This window comes from Malus domestica, chromosome 03, assembly GCF_042453785.1.
Source record: "Malus domestica chromosome 03, GDT2T_hap1".
In the NCBI taxonomy this organism is placed as follows: domain Eukaryota; kingdom Viridiplantae; phylum Streptophyta; class Magnoliopsida; order Rosales; family Rosaceae; genus Malus; species Malus domestica.
The window spans coordinates 34526211-34543590 of record NC_091663.1 but is presented as its reverse complement, the minus strand read 5'-3'; the positions used below and the strand labels follow the sequence as shown (position 1 = coordinate 34543590).

Below are 17380 nucleotides of genomic sequence, written 5' to 3'. Positions count from 1 at the left end.
GGCATGATAGAGGATTTTGCAATCCGCTCGCGACGGTGTGGCATATTCTCTTTGATGCACCCACTCTGACTTGATTTCTCTCTATACATATATTCTTCTTCCTATTTCAGTTTAGTATGTGATTTTAAATTTCAGGGAAGAAATTCTTTTTAAGGGGGGTAGATTGTTACAACCACCCCAAATTTAAATTGTATTTTCACTAAGTTTGAGACTATCTTACTTTTAAAATGGTTTTTGGATCTTAAATGGTGTGCCCAAGGGCCCACCCCCTGATTTGTCCCCCGGTTCCCATTGCTTTTTCTTTTATTTTTTTGAAAGTCTTCCTCTTTCTCTCTTCTCCCTCACTCTCCCTCATCACTCTCTCTCTCGGCTCTCTCTATCTCAGCTCCTTCGAGAGCTTTTCTTTCCAACAAACAACACCACAACAACATCAACATATCCATTTGCACCCTAGTGAGCTTAGAATTGAAGAAAGAACACCCCAAACCCTTCTCTTCTTTTCGGCCGGTACTGTTCATCGTCTTCCCCAATGAGTTTCTTGATTTTTCAACGTTGGTAAGCTTCTAAAAACCCTTGGGATGTGTTTTAGGGTTAGATTGAAGCTTGTTTTAAGTGGTGAATACGTTTGAATCACAGAAAATAGCTCAGGAAAGCTTTTCCAAATTTTCCGGCGAGCACCGTCACTTTCGAGGCAATTTTCGGTCAAACTACGGCGAGTTGGCCGGCGTTAAAGGTATCAATCTCTTTGTCTCGCTGAGTACTATAATTGGCGTTTTTGTTTCACCCAATTTCGTTGAGTATTGAAGACGTTATACTCATTTGAATCTTACCAGTTTCCAGCGAGTCCGACGGCTTTCGAGGCGTTTTCCGGTCCAACCACTACGAGTTAGACGTCGTGCAAGGTATCATTCTCTTCGTCTCTTCGAAGGCTACAACTTTCGTTTTTCTCTCGCTTGATTTCGTTGAGTATTGACAAAGTTATGAGCGTATAAAGTTAGAGAACTTTCCGGCCGAATTCCGGCCTTCTTCTTCCTTGGGTCCGGCGACCCACCAAACCCAGGCCCTTTGGGCCTTTCCTGCCGAGCCCAACCCAAACCCATTTCTGTTTTCTCATTTTTTTGGTTTTATTAAATTGTTTTAAGTTAATGGCCCTTTGGGCCGTTTGTGTTGAAGCCCTAAAGACCTAAGCCTTTAAAGGCTTAAAGCCTTCACTGTCTCTCTCTCCCTTAGGCCCTTGGCCTTGGGGCCGGGCTTTAAGCCCATTTCCTTAAAATCCTAATCCCAATTCCCTAAAGCCATAAACCCTTTTAGTTTAAAAACCTTAAACCCAAATATTTATCCTAGGCCTTTTATTAACCTAATTCCCTAACCCATTAGCCTAAACCCATTAACCTTTTAACCTAAACCTAAACCTTAACCGGTCCAAACCCTTTTTGGGGAATATTCCGTTAGGGAATATTCTAGGAATATTCTATTGACTTTTACAGAATTTATTCGGGACCCTTCTTAGGATAATTCGACGTTTTGAATCCGTTTCCAATGTCCATTTTCCCAAATTCAATTGTTATATAGAGTTTTATTAATTGGACCCTTTATGTGCTTAGGGGCAATTATCTGTGGCGTTCCTTCTTCGATAGGTTGCGTGACTCTTCGACGGCGAAGTACTGTGAGTGGACCCCTTCTAAAAATGCATGTTTTAATAGTAGAAATGCATACCTGAAAGGCATGATTTAATGATTACGTTTTATGAAACACTTTGAGATAACATGCTTACTAAGGCTAGTTTGAATTATTACTATTTTTCCTATAACCCATGTTCTTATAGAATATCCGATGGATGACGATATGATATTTAAAACATGTTTTGAACACCTCTTTATAGTATAGATGATGGATGACTTTATACTATGAAGTTGCTTTTCAATATATATATATGTTCAGTGGTTTTGTACTTACCTAGTGGTCCTTCCCGCTACGGGACATAGGGATAGATTCCGGTCCGTCCCGGCCGACGGTTTAGTGTTGGCATAGGGCCTGGAGTGTGTTTCCTCTGGTTATTTAGCATAGGGACGGGGAGCCGGCATGGGGCCTGAGGGTTATCGGACAATTCACTAGTGATTATTATATATACAAGTTATGATTTGAGACATTGCACGTCATGCTAGGTTTCGGAAAACCTATGTTTATCATTATATATGTGTTTTCATAAAACCTGGGGGTTAGTACGTTGATAACTGTTTTACTATTTATTTATCAATTTGGTCCACTCATGTTTGTTTTGCGCTTCCTTCAGGACTTAGAATCGAGGCATACAATCCCGGCATCCAGGCACTACCGCCTCGGTATATTCGAGTCCTCTCGGTATAGGATCCATCCTTTGTTTCATTCAATTTTATATTATTTCTTTCGGTGTTCTAGTTAGTCGTATGCTTTGAACACGTTCCTTAAATGCATATTCTTTATTCTTTTATATTTATAAACCTTATCAATTCCTTGTTTTCAGCATTTGCACTCAATAAATGGCTTTCGTCACCCTCGGGTGTTGGCCAGCACGTGCCTATCCTGGTATTCAAGGAAATGTCAGGATCGGGGCGTGTCAATGCTCATCTTGACCCTAGGAACTCAACCATACCCTTGGTTCACGTGTTGACTGAGTTTTGGTCATCCAACTCCGAAGGTTCGACTCGGCGAGTTCGATATAACGATTTTCAGGCCATTCATGGCTTAGGTAACCCTTTGAACCTACATTTCAATTCTATGGGTTGATATTGATCTCTTGTTTGTGTTTTGAACGTATGGTTTTACCCAGAAAATTCGAGAAGAGAAATCTGCACGTTTTTCAGTCAAGGACTGTGACCATTTGGTCACTTTCAACCTATTTTTCTGGTCAACCTCGACCACATTTGGACTTCTATTAGGTACAAATTGTTCTCTACATTCCTAACTTGAAAATGGCTTTTGAATCACTGAGTTTGGTTAAGTAACGAGTTAGAAATCAACTCTGGAAGTTAGGAAGAAATTTCCAGTTTTCTAGAAATCTGCAACCGTGGTCATTTTACCACTTTCAGGCCAAATTTCTGAACAACACGGACCGTATTCAAACTTTCTTTGAATTGGGATAGATACATCACATTCTTAGCTTTAATTTGGCTTTTGTAGAAGTATTTTTGGTTGAGAATCAAGCCCGTTAGGAGCTTTGAAAGTTGGCCCAAAATCTGCAAAACTGCATAAAATTACGAGGAAGGCGAGTACTCCTGTACTCGCAGGTGCGTGGGGCGCGCGTGTCCAGTTGTGCAGCCCCTTTGGGCGGCGCGTGACGGCGCGTCTGACCTTCTGCTGGCGTGTGGTCGACACGTGTGTGTCCGTGTTGTCGAGTAGATCGATTTCATATATTTAAACCCTAAGATTGAGCAAACTATGGGGGTTTTATTTAGGTTTCCGTTATGTGCTTTAATTAATTTTATTTTAGTTACTTCACATACAGGGGGAAACTTATTCCGAGGATTTACGAGGCGAAGCTAGGCTCGGGGGCTATGACCTAGCAATGTACTTGTGAGTGGGCATTTTATTTTTATATCTATACATATTTATAGTTTCCAAAATTTCATAAATGCATCACTTTGCGTATATATTGCCAAATAATTGAGAACTGTTATAAAATTGTGATAAATGCTATTATATGGTTGGGATATTACTGTCATGACATTCATATATATAGTTGTACATGCTCATCTTACTGCACTGGTATTAGTACTCGCCCTAGGGTCAGGACCAGTCCTTCACGTGTATGTTCACATCGCACCGTTCGCTTGCCTTGGATCCAAGTTAGGTGCCAGTCCTGTCGAGTAGATTGCAGTAGGCAATCCGACTTGTATGTGACTGTGCTTCTGCACCAACCTTCACGTGATCGTAGTATTAGAGCATATGGATTACACCCAGTCCTGTTCGTGTCAGAAATTATCTGTTCGAACTTGAGTGTTAGCTTAGATGGATAAGCACTTAGCTATACTTGATTATCACATGATTATTATTGTGGCATTTGATACATCATTACTTGGCATATTCCTAGTTGTTATACTATAATATTATCGAATTATTGTTTATATACTTGAGTAGTATGTTTTAAGGAAACTATACTTGTTTTACGGCGATGGGTTAATATATTCAAAGATAAAGGTTTTCTTATAAGCATTGTTTTGCTGACCCACTCAACTTTGTTTTTCGCCCCTCCAGGACCTAGATAGCTGTACTCTTTGTGGCATTCGTGGAATCTCGACAGTTCTGACTTTTCCTTCTGTTTAGACGTACGGACTTATCGCTATTATGTAATAAGTGTACTTTAGTTATCTTAACTACTATTCTGTAGTCTCACTGTCTATTACGCTATGAATAATTGTAGTGGGTTCACCCCACGATTTCGTACTCTTTTACTGTTTGGTTCTAATTAGTTTCAATTTTATTCACTTTTTGCATCACTTACCATTATGGTTACGTCACCTCACGGTGATGGCCAGCATGCTTCGACCTTTCCAGGTCGGGGTGTGTCATTTCATCTCTTAAACTCTATTAATTTTTAAATCGTAAAATAAAATTATTTTCTTATTTTATTATTTTTTAAAAACTTTGCGCGACGAATACTAATATTTCATCGCATAAACCTTGTTTATTTAATTTTATATTTTAAATTGTCTACATGACGAATCAATATTTCGTTGCGCAAAATCTTTAAATTTGGGCGGGTGCCAAAAATGGGACGCAGGAAATTTATTTTTAAAACTTTGTGCGACCAATCCTTCGTCGCAAAAGTTTTGCGCGACCAATATTTTGTCGCGCAAAGTTTTGCGCAACGAACTAATATTTTGTCACGCAAAACCCTAAAAATTTGGGTGGTCCCCAAAAATGGAACACATAATTTAAAAAAAAAAAAACTATGTGCGACCAATCTTTCGTCGCGCAAAGTGATATGGTTTTTAAAATCAAAATAACTTCTTCACAATTTTCTCAATGTCTCTCTCTAGTTGTCTTAACTCTCCTCTCTTTTCCTCTCCCCAAATCCAACCCTCTCTCTCTCTATCTCTCATTCTCACTCACTCTCTCACTCTCTGACTATCTCTTCTCACTCTCTCACACTCCCATTATTGGCTAGATTATAAATTTTGTTGAGCTTTATGGGAATTGTAATGCTTGTCAATGTTCGAGTTTTTATTTTTATTTTTTAAAGTAAATAATCATGATTTAGTAACAACTAGAAATTTCATATACTTTTTCTCAACAAGGGCCAAGGGGACAGAGGGGATCTATCTTTGTCAAAAATAATAGGACAAGGCCAATGTTTTTTAAATAATTGTGTATTATATGGGTGAGCTGCACCATTGCTATAGGTTCAACCTAAATTGTGACTTCTACCCCTGAATGGTTATACACTCATGCACCAATAGGGAAAAGTAAAATAAACATTTTTTTTATCTTTTTTATTTTTATTTTTTTCAAAAAACTCCGCTTGTGTGAGTTTAACTTACACTACCTGTCACAATTCTGGCTAAAAAAAGAGGGAGAGCATTATGTAGTTGATGACTGACACTCCGTTTTTCACGTCAAATCCCTCTAATAAAACTTCAAAAAGGGAGGTAGTCTATGTACCCAAATTTTGAACTTTCTTTTAAAAAAATATTATTTTGTAATTCACGTTTATGGAATGTGTGCTATGTAAGTTCTAGTGGGATTACACACTTTTTATTGAATTGCCACTAATTTATTCTTTTAGGAGAAATTAGGTTCTCGGCCTTCATTTTGCTATTCCATTAATTAAAATCCTATTCATTTTCAATTTTTGATCAAGGTCCTTGGGTATTAATAACATCATTAATGATTTCAATAATAAAATATTTTTTATTTATTTCTAAATACGTTCATTTAATGTTAAAAATGTTACAATTAGTATATTTATATTTATGACTAATTTTTTTATCATATATTTTTAGTTTTAGTTTGTACCCATTTTTAATTTATAATTCTTTTTTAATTTGTACCAATTTTCTTTTCAGTTTTAATTTGTACCCATATATTAATTTCTTTTTGTGCCCATATTTTTTAAAGTTTATTTGTATTTGTACCCATGCTAATTATATGTACCCATTCATGTAAAACTTTTTAATCTTAAAATATACTCATTCTTAAATATACCAATTTGTTATATGTAAAATGTACCATTTTTTTTATATAAAATCTATTCAAATTTTTTTAATCCATTTTTAAACTTATATGGGTACATTCTTTTTTCTTTGATTTTAAAATGTATCCATGTCAAGTTTAATAGAAGAAATTTACTAATGCTATTAAGCCTCATATCTTTTTTTTTTTGTTTTTTTTTTGTTGTGATTTTGAAGAATGTACCCATATTTTGATACAATGTTAATTTTGATGATTGTACCCATGTTTATCTATACACACACACACACACACACAATAGTATATTTATATTTTAATATTTTTAATCCCACAAATTATGGTTTTTTATTTAAAATCTCATTTATATAAACAACTAAAATTTCTAATTTTTAATTTAAAAAATATAGTAACGTACATAGAAATAAATTATCACATTGATTTTAGAGATCTCGATCAAAAATTAAAAACCAACAAGGTTTCAATCAAAGAATATCCATAGCTAAGGACCGCATCCAAAGTCTCCCTTCTTTTATTTATATGGAATTATGGGTGTGATACCCATAAAATATGGACTAGGATTCTCTCCCCTCCTCTTTCCATCCCCTTACATCCCCTCCTTTCACATTCTTTATTTTGTCTTTCTCTTTTTATAAAAAAATAATATAAGATGTTGACGTGGCTTAACTGTGACCGTTCAAATAGGAAGGGAGGGAAGGAAAGGGAAAAAAAGATGGGAGACAATCTTTGTCACAACCCGTCCCGAATTATTTTATATCGTCAATGTGAAATATCTATTCTGCCCTTAGACGTTAAGGTGTGTTGTGTGTGACATGCTTTAGAGGTGGACCAGTGTGTTAAGTTTCTAAATTTTTGGACCCAATTAGAACTAAAGGTTCTAATTGTTTTGGTTGGTTGTAAGAAAATCAAGACCACACACATACTCCCCCTCCCGTTGACTCTCTTTCTCCCTCTTCTCTCTCGGTTTTTCTTTCTGTTCCGTACAATTGTACGGTAAATTGGTGAATCAAACATTTTGTGCACAGATCAAGGTGGTGAAGGTAATGACCGTGTTCTTTACGAGCCCAGGAATTCAACCATACCAATTTTTGGATGTGAAACCTTCGAAAACCCGAGAACCAGAATTCCCGAGTTAAGGTATTGTTCATGCAAACGTAATCTTGAAGTTTTCAAGGAGTTTTAAGGTTAGAGGGAGCCTTAAAACACCCTCACGAAGCTCGGGGAAGAAAGTTGAAGTGATTTAGATGTCGGGAAGTGTAGTTTGACAAGTTTGAAATTTTAGCCGGATTGTCGAGGTCTCTCAGGCAAGATCCCGTGGATTTCAAGGCCTAAAAGTGGTAAGGTTTTGTTCCTCTATCCCTAAGCTTCATTTTGGTTCAAATTTCATGGATTTTGGTGCAAAAATGAGTGAAATATGAAGCTTTAAAGATTTTCCAGAAACCGGCGATCGCAGCGGCATCGGCGCTGGACTCCAGAGAACCAAGGAAGAAGGAGGAGAATATTCCGTCAGAGTTGACAGAATATTTTGATGCCTCAGGTAACTTTAATGGCATATTCTAGTTTTTAACGAAATATTCCCTAACGGCATTAACTATTCCGTCCCTGTGCCTACGTGTGGGCCTTATGTCTGGCCGTGCCTTGGCCAGCGCGTGAGGGCGCGTGGGTGCTCGGAAATTTTTTCTAAAAATATGGGGATGTTCCTGAGGTTGAGTAGGTCATGGTGGTATATTCAAACACCTCATTTGAGCTTGGTATAAGTAGTTATTTCCTAGTTTTGTGTATGTGCTTTAAATAACGTTTATTCAGTTATTTCGCATATAGGTGAGACCTATCCTGAGGACGAGCGCCATCAATAGAGGCTCGGGGGCTACGACCCTTTGACATATTAGTGAGCGGGCTTTTGGTTTTCCGTATATACCTATATACTTGAGATTTTTCCCAGAAAATGAATTTGAATGATTATACGTTTAGAAATGCCATGCAAAGTATCTGCCTATTTTATTTATGCATTAGTAGTTGTATATATTTATGATTGGTGCTGCAGACGCACATGTAAGTGCCAGGTAAGTTCATAACTTAAAGATATGAGATTGCTTCAGCTATGAGAGATATGAAGTGATGTATTGAGAGCTCATAAACCTGCACCCCGGTGTTAGTGCTCCCGCCTAGAGTTAGGGCACATTCCTTCACATGATGTTCACTTCCCACACCATATGCTCACCTTGGATCCAAGTTAGGTGCACAGGCTTGTCGTACATACCACTTTAGGTGGTTCCAACTCGTAGGTGACCCGCGATTATTTGCACAATCTTCACGTGATCGTAGCACTAGAGCATATTTATTTTACACTTAATCCTGTCGTATAGACCACTTTAGGTGGTTCCGACTCGTGTGCAGAATTTGATAGATTGAGATTGGTTATGAGCTATAGACTTAGCCGTGCAGGTCACGTAGGTGGATTTGGCTGATATGATATCTGACATTGATACATTTTAATTGGATTACTTATATCATTTCACTAAGATACTTTGGCATGATATATTTCTATGGATTTTCATCTTGAGCATGAATTTTGGTATAGCATATACTATATTTTTCTAGAAAATTATATAGGTTTTACGGCGAGGGGTTAGAACTTTTGAGAAATGAAATGATTTTTGAAAAGCTTAGTTTTTGCCCACTCACACTTTCTGTTTTGCGCCCCTCTAAGTTTTAGGTAGAAGTGCTTTGATGGCTCACGGGGATTTCGACAATGGTTCTGACAGAACATCATAAATGTAGGATCACCCTTGGGTGTTGTATAATTAGTACTTGTCTTGCTTGACTGCACTTAGGATATTTATGCTCTGACTGTGTATTTCACACTTAATCTCGCATTAGCACTTTATCTTAGCTAGTACTGCTAGTAGTTTGGTTTTTATTCACTCGTATTTCTCTATATCAATTTTGCTGCCGCACTGTGCACATGGTTACGTTACTCTCACGTGACGGCCAGCACGCCCTGATTTAGGTCGGGGTGTGTCAATCCTACTCCATAAAATATACAGCCGTTGACGTTGGACAGCCTAATCCATCGAGGAACCTATATTTTGCATGCGCAGTACCTCCGCACACGTTTTTGCATGCATTTATGTATTCTTCATTCATTCGTATATCTAATTTAGGGTTCTAAGCATCAATTATAGCACATGTGCGTGTGTCTGGTCCTAGCCCTGAAAGTTTGGAGTCATACTTGATATTATCTGCAACATATAAAATGCAGAGTCCAGATTGTACGTAGGTCATGCATATCAGTTAAATATTAACTAAAATTAATGACATTTTCTTACAGACAAATGTGATTTATATGAAATTTATTATGTAGAAGAGCTGTTAAGAGGTCATTATTTACAATATAAAACGTGATAATTCAGATAATGAAGGCCAGAAAATTTATAAATAAAGCAAGATGAACATGAATGTGCTAATTTAATTGGCAGAGTTGACATTCTGCTGACGAATTCAGTTGTTAATTAAGTTACTAATTAAGTAGTATTTTCTTTTTCAAACTTCATTTTATCTGCTATTTTTCTTGAATCATTATGTTGATATTTTTTATCATCAACAGGAATCAAATCCAAGTTCACTCTTTAAATAGATTGTTGTTGGAATCTTTCTGTCAAGAAAAACCTGCACAAGTTACAATCTTCCTGGGCAAAAACCTCACAATGCCCTCCATGAAACTTCTCTAATTAATAAATTAGTTATAATTTCTTTCGCTTTCGCTTTCATATGTATATGTATATCTGTGTGCTTCAATTACAGTCTGCTGCATGTTTTTTCAAAGTAATTTTCAATTCCAGTATTAGAGTTTAGTGATATTTTATTCACTTGTAAATGAGATGTGTCTTAATTTTGACTCTCGTGAATAGTGAGTGAGGTTGATATGGTTTCATTGTATTAGTCTTTTGTGTGACTTAGCCTGAATCACTGACTAACTCTTTAGAATAAAATAACGTTGTATATAAAAAATTTAAAAAAAAAATGTAACACGGATGATGTTTATCCTAATTTTTATCTTCTTATGCCTGTCTGCTCATATTGCTTGAAATTAAAAGGAATTATCGTGCCATGTATTGTGAACCTGGTGACTGAATATCAAATCTTAAACCGATAGGTGAAATGAACATCACGTCAAATTTCCATGATTTCATTAATGTGACGACCCGTCCCTAATTTTACATTTTTATAAATTTTAAAAGTGTGATTTTACAAAAATGCCCTTAGAGGCGAGGGCATTGACTTTCGTTGACCAACTTATAGTGAGACGTATGAAATATTCTTTTAGTGTATTCCTGAAGTCCTCAACGATACATACGCGTAGGCACAAGCAGAAGCGAATTTGGAGCTATGGTTAAAGTTTTACGGGGCTACGAATCCGAAAGTATTTTGAAGGGGTCACTATTTTAATTATATTATACTATTTTATATTACTAATTTATTATGCCACATGTGTGTGGCTAAGAGGGGAAAAGAAGGGAATCGGGGAAGAAGAAGAAAAATGGAACAGAGGAAAAGGAGGGATACTGCCCAATTGGAGGAAAGAAAAAGAATGGGCTTTTGCCCAACTAGGAAGAAGGAGGTGATGAGTGAAAAATCAAGAGGAGAAGAAAGGAAGGAAAGGAGGGAAGGAAGGAGAGAAACCCGGTCATCGTCCCCTTGACCCGTGACCCATTTCAAAACCCGGTCACCCCAAGTGAATTTTGAAACATTCCCACCATTTTTTTCCTGCGAATTAGGACCCCCCATCACCTGCAAACATCATCACGCCCCTCCTTCTTAGTTTTATGAGGCCCAAAAATTCAAAGGCCTTTTCATGGTTTACGGTGGTGACGGCGCCGTGGGACTCTTGGTGGCAATCCACCAATTCCGAATGAAATACACTCGATCTTCACCATCAAAGCACTTCTTTAGAGGTTAGGAACAAAGCCCAAACAAGTTTGGGGACAACGGAGTTGCAAATTTGGCGAATCGAAGCTCACCCAAATTTTAGGGTTCGGGCAGGTTCGAGACGAATTGAAGTATTTCCCGGCCAAATTGGACTTGGTCGTAGGTATAAAACTTGCTTTACTCATTGAGATCTTCATTTCTGTGAAATGTGAGAATTTTTAGAAATAGTTGATTTTTCCAGTGAGTCGGGGCAGTCGACCGTCCGTGCGGCGGCGTGTGGGCCGAGGCATCCCCTAACTTTCCTAGGCTAAATTTGATACTTCAATTTCATATGTGAAGTCTGATTGACGAAATTTCCACCGTTTGAACTTAGTTCCATTAAGGTCCGCCACTTGAATAGTACAGCAAACAACGATCCGACAGTTGGATCGTCACTAAACCTTAATACATTATAGTACGTAATATTTGAGGATCATAGAAACTAACAGATCGGGAATCCGACATACGGATCTTCCCGAATTGAATTTGTAAGTTTATAAGATAAAACGTTGACCGCCACTTGAATATACAATTGGTGGAGATCCAATCGTTGGATCATAATGAAACTTTAGTATGATGTTTTAGAAGCATAATGTGTATATTTGAAAGTTATGGATCAGAAATTTGTGATGCAAATCTTTTGGATCGAGCTACGTAGGGTTATGGACCTTACCATCAATCTTTGACCAACGATTGACTTATGGCCAATGGGTCTCAAATCATTCTGGAACGTCCTTGGGGATGTGTTTTATGTAAGTTATGTGTTCTATCGATAAGAATTCTGAGACGTGACTAAATATTTGTTCTAGGCGACGATCGTTCGTGACGCCTTGATATTCGTGCTAAGGAGTTGTAGCGTTGACCTCAGGTGATTGAGTCTTTTCCTTTTTATAGTATATATATGATTGATAGTTTCCACAATGCTTTTAAATTGATATATGCATTTTATGCCATGTCTTATGTGTGTGTGTATATATATATATATATATATATATATATATATATTAAAATACTATGATATGGTTGAGTTTTAGATTGCATCATGGCATATCCATATGCATATTACCTGCATATAATTGTTGTCAATGCTTTGAAATGTTAAGGTGAACGTGGGACGCGCAGGTAAGTCCAAGTAAGGTTACGTGGTAGATTGAAATGGTTGAATCAAATTGGCATGCATATGTTCATATAGTGCTCATCATTGCTACACCCCGATGTTAGTGCTCCCGTCCAGCTCCAGGGCACATCCTTCATGTGTATATTTACCTCCCGCACCGCACGCTCGCCTTGGATCCAAGTAGGTGCTAGCCTGTCGTATAGACTGTATTAGGCAGTTCCGACTCGTAGGTGACCCACGCATAGTGCTAGCTTCACGTGATCGTAGCACTAGAGCGTTTATTATTACACCTAGCCTGTCGTACAGGTCACATTAGGTGACTTCGACTCGTGTGCTAGCATATGACTGATGAGCAATAGGTTCAGTCGTACAGGTCACATTAGGTGATTCCGACAGGCACACTAGTTGATTTATTCACACCTGCCTTACGTTTATTTTGCTGAGATATTGTGACATGGCATGCTTTTGTTGTCAGTGCTTTTATGCATTTGGTTTTCGTACTTATACATAGTATGATATTTTGGAAACTATAAAGGTTTTACAATTAGGGGTTATAACATTTTCCAAAGGTTTTTACTAAAACTTTATTTTCAAGCCCACTCACCCTTTTTTTTCGCCCCTCCAGGTTTAGTAGCAATGATTGCATATCGATGAGGATTATTGGAAAAACTTGGTGTAGACGATTACCATCGATGATATAATTCTCACCCTATTTTACTGTATAGTATTTATGCTTTGTCATCACGTGTGAATTGAGTTCATTCCCGCTCACAACGCACTCTTGTATTTAGGTACTTTTAAGTTTAAATTTATTCACATTTTTCACATCACCACACTTTATGGCTTCGTCACCTTCCAGGTGTTGGCCATCACAGCTCGATTCGGAATCCTAATGGACATCTCAAGTCGGGGTGTGTCAATTAAAGTTACAATAATTGAAGGCAAATGCTCCTGGGAAGTTGCACTTCATTGTCCTTCGATTTACGATTTGGATATGGATTAGGTATTCTTTGTCTGCCTACAAGGGCTGCACAAACAACAATGGAGAATGCATTCTCTCAAAAGCATTCTCATATATATAGTTAACTTCGAATCTGTGCTAGCTCTTCTTGTCATATGATTATATCGATGCAATTCCTAAGTTTAACTTCTGTCGAATTACATGTGGGGGCGCAAACAACGACTTGATGGAACCTAAGAGGAATAAATAATAGGGGTGTGATATCCACACACCCTTGTTTACTTCTCTCACACCTCTTGTTAATTTTTGTCCTTTGATCTTCTTCAATTCATCCGATCTGACAGCCGAAAATTAAAAAGGTGTGAGAGAAGTAAAAATGGGTGTATGGATATCACATCCCTAAATAATATAGAGCGTGAATTCATGCAGCCGTCCATCATGCAAATTTTCTCCAATTTAACAACAAATTTTACATGCAAAGTTTCAGAAGATAGGTTTTTTTTTTTTTTTTTTAACTATGGTGAGATATGCAGGGAAAACGAGATGTATTTCTGATTGCATGCTAGAATTTAGATGCATATTAAAAAAAAGTAGAAAATAGTGTTATGTTGGGATCAATTGTGTAATAATTTGAACTATAATTTAAGAGTAAATTACATTTTATCCCCTCATGTTTAGGGTCGATTTCAATTCCTAACATCTTTAAAATATTTCAATTTCATACATTTACTTATCATTTTATTTCAATTTCATATATCCGTTAGAAAATATGTTAAGTAAACCGTTAAGTGATGACGTGACAAATATGGAATCCACATTTGTGATGTGGCTGCCAACTTTAGGCCACGTGGTAATTTTTTTTTACATTTAAAAATATAATAATTTACCCTATTATTAAAAAAAAAAAAAAAAAAAGATCTTCCTTCCCTGCAACCCCCCACCCCAAATTGAAAAGGGAATCTAGGCAATCACCCTCTTCCTCCTCTCCCTCTACCTCACCTCCTGCCACAACTCTCGGGCCTAGAAGGCCCAGCCCAAGCCCGCCCCAGCCATCCAGCTAGTTAGGCCAAAATGCATCCACCACTGTGCCGCCGTTGTCCAACTGGTTCCCCGAGGTTTGATTTCTCCCGGAGTTCTCCGAACCACATCCACCACTTCGACGGTTTTTAAGTGGAGCGGGTCACCATGGCTTGCAGCAATCTCTCCTTTCTCACCTTCGTTCTTCACCTTCTCGGTGACTGTGTTCATCCCAGAGTCACGGTGTCGCAATCCACGGATATGGTTAGGGCCCGAGCCTCGTGGAGTTTCCATGGGACAAGTTGTTCAACGAGCTGGGTTTTGGGGAGAAGGTGGAGGTGAAGAGAGTGAAGGAGAGGAGGAAGGTGGAGAAGGTGGGTCGGGGAGGTGAAGAGTGAGGAGTAGGTTTTTGGGGAAAGAGAAGATAACGGATGTATTATATTGAAATAAAATAATATGTGAGGTATGAAAGTGAACTTTTTTGAAGATGTTGTAAGAGATTGCAATAGACTTCAAACCTGAGGTGGTAACGTGTAATTTATCCATAATTTAATTTCATCTTATAACCTGCATTACTGGTGGATTTCATATCAAATTTCTGGCATTTTTTAGAACATCATGAATGATTGAGTTTCCTATAAAATAAAAGGTGAGCATGATAATGTCTTCAAGGGGAGCATAATTGGTGGCTATAGATGATCTACTTCATCGGACCCAGTCGCACGCATACTTAGAAACTCCTATGGCCTAAAATATTTCTACCTATGGTACAAATCCTGCTCCAGTCCACAAACCCTCCATTAATTGTGTAACAGAACTACAGAAAAACTGCATCAAAACTGTAGAAAAACTGCAGAAAAACTTCAGCAAAAAAACAGCATCAAACCTGTACCAAAACTACAGAAAATGACAACTACTAAAATTGAGACAACATCCAACGCATCAATGGGTTTAAACTTTTAAATCCTTACGCATCACATCTACTAAAATTCAATTTGATCACCAATCACAATACTTTACTACAACCCAATTGAAAGTTAAGTTTGCCATAATACAACTAAAGTTCAAATTTCAAAGTTTCAAACAAAGTTCAATGTCAAAATGCCTTATGGCATTAGTAAAAAAAAAGGTTCATGGAATTCAACAAAGTTTTGGTTTTCAACTTACTTTGCATTGTTCAAGTTTCAAACCTTTGCCTTTCCTTTTTCTTTTGGACACTTATTCTTTGAAGGTTTAGGAGGCCTTTGAGCTTGTGAAGACCTTGCACCTTGTAAACGCAAAAGGGAGGTTCTTGTGAATTAGAACCTTGAGATTGCTTTGGAGCTTGTTATTGTTGTTGTTCAAGAATAAGAGAGGCAATACTTGAAGTTGATTTGGCCAACTCTACACAATACAAAACATAAAAAAATATAATTGATGTTTAGTTGAAAAAAGAAAATGAAGAATGTTCTTTTACTTTAAATGATATACTTATCTGATTAAATACTTTTATAGAACTCAATGTGGTCAATCGAATGTGCATCATCCTCCAAAGTAATAATATTATCGTCCCTCAACCAATTTTACATGCATATCAGGGCCTCCACCGATTTAGGAGTTAAAAAACTCCTAAAATCCGAAATCACTCGACCACCGATGCTAAAAGTACTCTCTGATGCCAAGGTCGAAACTTTAATTGCAAGAATATCTTTTGCAATTGCAGCCAAGATAGGATACTTGTTACCATTCACCTTCCACCATAGGAGAATGTTAAATACTTTGTGGACTTCTCCTTTGTAATTTGTACCAAGGGATCAAACAAATAAGAATCCACCTCACCTCCCACCACTTTCTCATCCTATCTTCAACAAAATGCATCCATTCATCAATAAGATCGTCTTCCGTCATAGCCACATTAGATGAGGTAGAAAAAGGTTGTGCTTGTAAATTTTTCGATTTCTTCATATATTTTCCACCATCAACATTGGGAGCATATTTATCATAAAGGGCACACACTAGATTTTTTATTTCTTCAGTTTTCAATTGTGCCTCAATGTCGGAAAGTTTCCTTTTAAAGAGTTGTGTGACATGCCTCAACTTGAACCACGGATCTAAAATAAGTTCAATCACAATAATAGGGTTGAATTTTGAACCTGGACCGTTGGATTAACCAACGGCCCATTTAAACGTAGCTGTTAGATGATAAAAAGTAGCCGTTGGGCTACTTGATGGTCTGACAACCGGGGGAACTCCCCCATGTGGGCTTGTCTAAATTTAAGCAAAGCCTAACGCGTGCAGTGCGTAGGCGTGTAGGATTTGGGAAGTGGGCTTCACAGCCTTGGTTTTAGTCTCAGTTGGTAGAGCCCTTTTTGCTTTGTGGCCTAAAATTGGGCCGGAATTTGACCCCCATTTGGGTTTTAGGTTTATTTTAGTTCATGGGTTGGAGTGGACTTGGGAGGGGGGGAATTTTAGGTTTTAGCCCACCATTGGAAATGGTCGAGCAAATCACACGGACAGTTGGATTTTGATCCAACGGCTACAATTAATATAATTTTTAGATGAGCTCCCTGTTTATAACCGTTGGATCAAAATCCAGATTCGTGTGATTTGCTCAGAAGGCTCAACCTCCTAAGATTAGGAGGGGATCCATTCCCTTCTCCACCTATCCGTGCAGTGGGCCCACCCGATTTCCCCGGTCCTTCTCAAGAATCTTTTCGTACCCGAAACCAAACCCGCCTCTCTCTTTCTCTCTCTCTGTGCAAATTTTGAACTTGAATTCTTCTTTCTTTGGCTTTGCCTTCGCTTTACTTCATTTGGCGCTCACCTTGTTATTCGATTTATCTGATGGAGAAAAATTAGGAAATTAATTAATTAGGAGGTAAGTAGGTGGAGGGCTTTAATCTGATTCTCCTAATTTTGTCCCCATTTAATTCAAATAAACACTCCAACTCCTTTTTTTTTTTTTTTTTTTTTAGAAAGAAAAGTTTAAGTTTTTAAGAAAGAAGAAGCTGCAGATTCACTCGTTCTTCGAGTTTCTTGGTATTTTTCTTGTTCTGGATTCTTGGGTACTTTTCTTTTTACTTCCTGTTAATGTTGATCTTACTTTTTCTTGCTGTTTTCGTAGTTTGTTTATGATGGATTGATGCACGTGT

At 37.6% G+C, this 17380-nt stretch overlaps 1 long non-coding RNA gene across 1 annotated transcript; it reads left to right on the top strand.

The window, feature by feature from the left end:
* Positions 1-1602: 1602 nt before the first annotated feature.
* LOC139194290 (uncharacterized) lies at positions 1603-3552 on the top strand. Its single transcript, XR_011579052.1, has 4 exons — positions 1603-1666; positions 2294-2361; positions 2504-2728; positions 3485-3552. It is a non-coding gene; the product is annotated as an uncharacterized lncRNA (long non-coding RNA).
* Positions 3553-17380: the final 13828 nt, after the last annotated feature.